Source organism: Eptatretus burgeri, chromosome 8, assembly GCF_056783735.1.
Source record: "Eptatretus burgeri isolate ZD-2024b chromosome 8, Ebu_testis_v1, whole genome shotgun sequence".
In the NCBI taxonomy this organism is placed as follows: Eukaryota; Metazoa; Chordata; class Myxini; order Myxiniformes; family Myxinidae; genus Eptatretus; species Eptatretus burgeri.
In genome coordinates this window covers 56,583,996-56,591,331 of record NC_140968.1, presented here as the reverse complement: position 1 = coordinate 56,591,331, position 7,336 = coordinate 56,583,996, and the positions used below count along the sequence as shown (strand labels likewise).

Sequence of the window (7,336 nt, the reverse complement as noted above, 5' to 3'; positions counted from 1 at the left end):
TGAGGCCCGAAATTGTGAGGACACCAACACAGGCGACGGGAATCTGGGTTGTTAGAACCAATAGTTTAGCGAGAGGCGCTTGTTGAAGCCCGGGGCTAGTTTAACAGTTAAATGGTTAGGGTAGATTAGGAGATGTACCCCTCCGCACCATCCATCCCCTCGCTCTCGTTGTGGGCCGCTGGACCCACTTTGGGTTAGATCGCCGAACTCTGGGGAGGCCATTCTGAGGCTTCGTTGGGCCTCGACACAGGACGTTAGCTCTCCCTTATTCCCCTCCGGGAAGGGAACGTAGGGGTTGGGAGTAGGCTAGGTGACAGGATAGGTTAGCCGAACAAGGACGATAAAGGGGGTTAGGGGACGATTTATAGTGGGGAAGTAAAAATAAAAACAATAAAAAAATAAGTTGGGGCTAAATTGGGGTTTGACAAATTAAGGGAGTGGGTATGTACAGTGACAGGCAAAGGCGATAGGTTGGGAGGGAGACGGGTAGGTAGGTCCGAGCCCGCCTTCCAAGTGGCCAGCACCACCGCACTCCCTCCACCAACTTCCACTGACGGCAAAAGCTGGCCAGCTTCATCTGCTGGCTGTGTTACTGCAAGGCCTGTGCCGGCCAGTTCATCTGCTGGCTGTTTTTCTTTGAGGCCTGTGCCGGCCTGGTTCTGCGGGCTGAGTTTGCCTGCAGCGGCCTTCTTCTGCGGGCTGTGTTTGCCTGCTGCCTTTGCCATGCCATGCCCACTGCCCCTGTTCACCAGCCCCGTTCAATTTTTGCTTTGCCCCCCCCTGTTCATTTCCATGTGCGCCAGGATCGTAAAAGCAACAGTTTGCAAGCTGCAAGAACTGCCCTGTTGGCAGCTACAACACGGGCCTGCAGTGGCGGCCCGTGCACCGTGTTTGTGTCCATGCATCCATTCGTTGTGCTCATGGCGTGTGCCACTTGAGCTGGCACGGAGACTGCGTTTGTGCAGCCCAAGCACCGTTGTGGTTCACTGAGTTCAGTTCAAAAGGGAAGGCCTTGGACTGCGTGTGAGCAGCCAGCCACGTTCCCTGTCACCTGCATTGTTTGAGCCAGAGACTGCATGCAGGCAGCCTGGCTCCCTGCTAACTGCTTTCTTTTTGCAGAGTTCAATGATCCTGGGCCATGGTTTAGTGTAAAATTTGTAAGTTAAGGTTAAGATGTACTGTACATATGAGTGCGCCCCCGGCATGTCTGTCTTAGCGCCGGCAATTTTATTTAAGTCGTCCGTATGAGTGAGTTTGTTTAGATAGTTACGCAGCCGTCAGGTTATTTATTTTGGGGACACGAATACCATGAATGTCGCACTCAGGGATCCGTAGGTAAAATGTACTAGGGGGAAAACTACACATGATGGCACACGAAAAATTGTGACTCGGGACGAGTCTGTAAAAAAAGGGAAGTAGTGTTGTGGTTACCAGATTCGCAAACCACCATTCAGGTCCCTTAGGTGAGGTATCTCGGTAAGTGCATGTGTAGTTAGGCCCAAACCCGTTGTCTAGTGGGAATACATGTCATTTATACGTGCTGCGACTCTTCAGGATAGCCGTGTTTCTTTTACTATCTTTATTTTGGACCAATCGCCACCATCACAACCACAACATCAACCACCAACCACAACGCCGCTTCACCACAACCGCCATGACCTTTACCGTCACAACTCGCCACCATCGCATCACCGTCATCTCGCGCCACTCATGGGCGCCGATGCTGGACTCGTGTAGGGCGCACGTTGAACAGCGTGTACAAAATCACGGATTTTCTGCTTCAAAAACGGATCCAAAACGACACACGCCCACTTTTTGCCGTCCAATCGGTGAGCGAGGGGCGAGGTGGCTCCCGCCCCCAGGGCGATCGATATATGCAAATTTGTGGATCAAAAAGCCTTCACGCCCACTTTTTGTCGGGCCAATGGGGAGCGAGTTGAAAGGTCAAAGGGAGGGGGTCAAAGGCGAAGTTACGGGGGGATAAAAGGACGGTGTTCGTCAGTAAAAGAGTAGTAAGAAGTAGGAACGAGTAGTAAGAAGTCGGAACGAGGAAGAAGGGAGTCGTAAAGGTCGGAACGAGGCGAAGGAGAGTCGGAACGGAGGGGACGAGCTGTGGAGAGGCGGCGAGTCGGACGAAGGGTGCTCGCGTCGTGCAAGGAGCTGCGCGCCCGAGGGAGGCCGGCAGCGCGACCTGGCCGAGGTGGAGACGCTCGTCGCACATAATAAAGATCCTCTATACCCCGAGCATCAGCAACCCCCCTCCTGTTTCCCCCCGCGCTGAGATAGTGCGACCAAGGGGGCCCGTTCCCACCCCCCTGCCAGGCACTGTCCACGAGGCCCGCGGGTTGCGGGGCCATCGCCGCTCCGCGTCTCATCACCAGACGGGTAGGCCCGACCAGGTCTCGGCCCCAGGCCTACCTCATTCTTGAGGGTATTTCTTTTCCTTGGTTTTGGGTATGTGTTGTCGGCGCCGTCTGTGAAGTAGAATTGTATAAGTGTTGCCGTGTGCTCGGTAGTCGGAATTAGCTCTGCACTGTGTTTTCACTTTTATGTTTGCTTTTGTGTAAAATGGAATTGTGTTTTCTTTTTTGTGTGCATTTGGTGGAATTGTATTTGTGTGCTTTCCGTTCGTCGCGAATAAATGTGCTTTTATTGTTGAACTGTCTCCGCTTCGCTTCGTCTTTTCCTCCATTGAATCCCCATCTTGCTTCACGTAAAGGGTTGGTAGTGGGCTGAATACGCCCGATAATTAATCGAACCGTCGAGGTCGACGATAACACCGCTCGGTTATTCTGATAGTACGGAACGGGTCGCTTAAGTGGCCCGTGTCCGAAGTCGACCTGCGGCGAGGTGCGATCGCCCGGTCTACCCTCCGCGTGGGTACTTAGGTAGTTCGAATTTGGCGAGCAACCCTATCCCACGCGGGGGCTGATTGGCTCGATCGCGGTGAGACCGAAAGGTCCACCCGTGACTGGTTCCCGGCGTTAGTCCGAGAGGGTCACGACTGGATTGTCCGTCCGGTGGGCGACGTGCCGCGATTCGAGTTACGTGGCCGTCCGCACGCCGGCGGGCGCGTAGACCGCAACAATATATATATATATATATATATATATATATATATATATATATATATATATATATACATATACATATCGCTATATGTATATGTGTGTATATATTGTTGCGGAAATGGCCTAGTATGTTATTAAATATAGGATTTGCCTAGATCCCCCCAGTTAATGCATGTTTAGCCCGGTTGTTCGGTAAATAGACGCCACATGTGTGTCTGGAGGTGTAAGAGGCTGTTCATCGTTGGTATATTGGTGGTGGACGGAGAGGTTTTTTTTTCTTCCTTCCTCTCTCTCCGGACAATAGTCCCCGCCCAGCGCTGAGAGGGGGTGTGGCCAAGAGAAGGAAGTGAAACTGAAGGGAGGAGCCAGTCGGTTTTGAGGCAAGCGAGTGAAGGAAATGACTGCAGGAGTGCTGGATAGACAGTGGTGAAACCGAGCGCCGGTGTGGCGCGATCGGCTGAATAGGGCTGGTTGTGTGTGAGTCGGCTTTGAGGTAAGCGAGGGCCGAAAAGGAGAAGTGAAACTGAAGAAGTAAAACTGCAGTGGGCTTCGAGGCGAGCGAGCGAAGGAAAGGCAGGGGTGAATCTAAAGGGAGAGAAGCTGAACCTGAGCACACCGAGTCTGCGATCGGCAGTGGTGAAACTGAGCGCCGAGGTGGGGCGCGATCGGCTTTCGTGAGGAGACATCGACAGGTTCATCCGGAGTCCAGTGGCGGAGCCTCTGACTGTCCCTACTCACCTCACAGCTCGACGACATCTTGGAATCCCTTGGACCCAGCCTGCGGAGCCCAACACCTCGATTTGGCCTTGTCTGGTGAACAGGCCAGGCCTGGACTTGTATGCTGGACCTTGTGAGAAACCAGCTGAAACCCACCGTCGACCTTACGCGGGGTCAGAACGCGCGGAGGCCGTGTGCATGGGAGGTGCGACAAAAGTAGGACGAGCGCCATCTTGCCACGTGGCGTGTTTGAGCTTGGGAACTCGAATCCATGGACATCGACTTGTCACGAGCCACATTCGTGCCTTTGACACTTTCCTCTCGTCCATGAAACATCACCAAGTACTCTGTGTCTTGTCTGCATGCTGTCCGTGTCTTGTTTGCTTGTTGTTTAAGGCTTATCTCGTTAGGGACCCCTTCGAAACCAGTAATCCGTAGCTCCCTAGTTAAGAACGGGTTATAGATTAATTGTAACATTGTCGTGAATGCTTTGCTTGTGTCGTGTTCCCCGATGTCCCCAATAAATCTGGCTGATTCGTATGAAGTTGCCGCTTTTAATTAATTCGTGCCGCGCCGAGGAAAGATGTCTATATATGCTCGATTTGAATATAAAAACTAAAATGGTTACAGACTGGGAGACTCCGCGTCTCTGACAAAACCAGTCTGTAACCGGGGTCTATTCCCCCAGCTGGCAAGGTACAGGTGTATTTTGGTATCGTGATTCGAGACGCGTAACCGGAGAATTGTGCCGAACCAGCCGGCGTTATAACCCCAGAGACGGCGGTAGTTAGGGTGGCGCCGAAGCTGTAACATTTGGCTCTCGAGAGTAGGGTGCGAAAACCCAAAGTGGTTACGGACAGTGATTGACGCCATCGTCCGAATCCCGACACCGCTGAATCCTTAACAATATATATATATATATATATATATATGTATATGTATATGTATATGTATATGTATATGTATATGTATATGTATATATATGTATGTATATGTATATATATATATATATATGTATATATATGTATATATATGTATATATATATATATATGTATATATATATATATATATATATATATATATATATATATATATATATATATATATACATACTGCATATACGAGGTGTGTTCAAAAAGTATCCAACCTTAATTTTTCGTGCGTAAACAAATGAAGCTAGGAAGGCGTGGTTTGGTGCACGTATGGAGGCGATCCTAATCCATATGCGTGAATATTTTCCCACCTGCAGAAGCTGTCAGTCGCCGACAGACCGCCGATGAGTGAGGAAGTGTAAGTGAGCGCCGTCGGATTTCGTTTTTGAAAAAATTATGGATCACTGTGGTCTCATCGCCAGTGATCACTGTGTTGGAGAAGTTGGGATTGTTGTTCACAGTCTCCAGCATCTCCTGTGCGATCTCCAAACGGAGTTGCTTCTGCTCGATCGTGAGTAGCTTTGGCACAAACTTAGCTGAGATTCTCCTTGAGCCCAAATCCTCAGTCACAATGGAATGAACGGATCCAATGCTGACGCCTGCCTCGTCTGCAAGTTCTTTGATCGTGATTCGACGATCCTGCATCAGCAGGGTCCTCACTTGGTCAATGACTATCTCATTTCGCGATGTTGAGGGCCTACCAGAACGTGCTTCACTTTGCACTGATGTGTGACCATCTTTGAAGCGGTTGTACCGCTCTTTACCTTCGCATTCTGCGAAAGGTTATGTTTTGGTCGGCGTGTATTTATTTATTATTTATTTATTTATTTATTTGTAATCTTGTGATTCGTATAACTCAAAAAGTATTAAACCGAATTGCATGAAATTTGGTGGGATGATTGGTTATTAGCCAGGAAGCATTTGGCTAGATTTTGGGATCGTTCGTGTCAAAGGTCAAGGTCAAACTCACGAAAAGGTCAAAATCGTCTTTTTTCGATAACACGGTCAATTTTTATTCAATTTGCATGCAACCAACGCCAAAGTGTTCAGAATTCAACGCCTCATCTTGTGATATGCAATATGACACAATGACGCCCATACTCTTGTTTATGAACAGGTTTTGCAAATTAACTCTATGGTCAAGGTCAAGGTCACTCAAGGTCAAAATATACTTGTAGGCATAACTTCAGATCTGATAGAGCTATTGACATGAAACCAACGTTAAAATGTTCCGTGAAATAAGAGCTTTCAGGATGGTAGTCCGCGATTGGTAGTGACGTCATTGGAAGTGCATCAAAATGATGTCACAAGATGACGTCATTTTTAAACTTTCGATTTTTTTCAGTGTTTATCATTCCATTTTGTTGGACTGCCCTCAATGACGTCTAACACCAAATTTGACATCCATCGGACTGATGGTTGTGATGTCATGGATGTTTTTAAATGACGTTTTTCAAATGTGCCCGGAAAAAAGTAGCGGTGGCGAAGGTATGCGCTCTACCGAGTGCCCGTTCTCGTTTATTTATTTATTTATTTGTAATCTTGTGATTCGTATAACTCAAAAAGTATTAAACCGAATTGCATGAAATTTGGTGGGATGATTGGTTATTAGCCAGGAAGCATTCGATTAGATTTTGGGATCGTTCGGGTCAAAGGTCAAGGTCAAGGTCACGAAAAGGTCAAAATCATCTTTTTACGATAACACGGTCAAATTTTATTCAATTTGCATGCAACTAACGCCAACATGTTCAGAATTCAACGCCTCATCTTGTGATATGCAATATGACACAATGATGCCAATACTCTTGTTACCGGTTCGGGGTCAAAGGTCAGGGGGGGTCACGACCTTGAAAAATATGCGGTTTTTGTCATAACGCGGTTAATTCTTGTCCGCTTTACATGAACCCAGCACCAAAATGTTCAGAATTTAATGCCCAATCTTGTGACACAATGACGTCATAACACATGTCACCGGTTGGGGTAAAATGTCGGGGGGGGGGGTCAAGCCCTTGTAAAATATGCGGTTTTCGGCATAACTCAGTCAATTCTTATTCGATTTGCATGAAACCAGCATCAAACGAGATTACCTTCTCTTGTTGAAACATTGTATTCACCGAGCTTGCGAGTGAAGACTCGCCAAAACGACGTGAGTTGATTGTTGTTTAGTCCGTAGCCCCCGGAAGTCGGGGGGGGGGTCATGACATTATAGATATGTGGTTTGTGTCATAAGACCATTCATATGAAACCAGTTCCCCACACTCATACCAAGAACAAAAAAAGTAGTGGCGGCGAAGGTATGCCATCTATGAATGCCCGTTCTAGTTTATCTGTGTGGTGCCCATTGCTTCATTCCTGAAGGCCTGTTGAATCTTGCGGATTGTTTCCACTTGGGAATCGCCAAACTTTACACAAAATTTGATGCAGTAGCGTTGTTTAAGTTTTTCCGTCATTTTGTCAAAAACGAAAATCCGACGGCGCTCACTTACACTTCCTCACTCATCGGCGGGCTGTCGGCGACTGACAGCTTCTGCAGGCGGGAAAATATTCATGCATACGGATTAGGATCGCCTACATACGTGCACCGAACCACGCCTCCCTAGCTTCATTTGTTTACG

General features: G+C 48.1%; 1 long non-coding RNA gene across 1 annotated transcript in view; it reads left to right on the top strand.

The window, feature by feature from the left end:
* Positions 1 to 3,392: 3,392 nt before the first annotated feature.
* Positions 3,393 to 7,336, top strand: part of LOC147021797 (uncharacterized) — a 41,560-nt gene continuing 37,616 nt past the window's right edge. The window contains exon 1 of the long non-coding RNA XR_015060939.1: positions 3,393 to 4,130. This is a non-coding gene — a long non-coding RNA (uncharacterized LOC147021797). The remainder of the gene's footprint in view (positions 4,131 to 7,336) is intronic.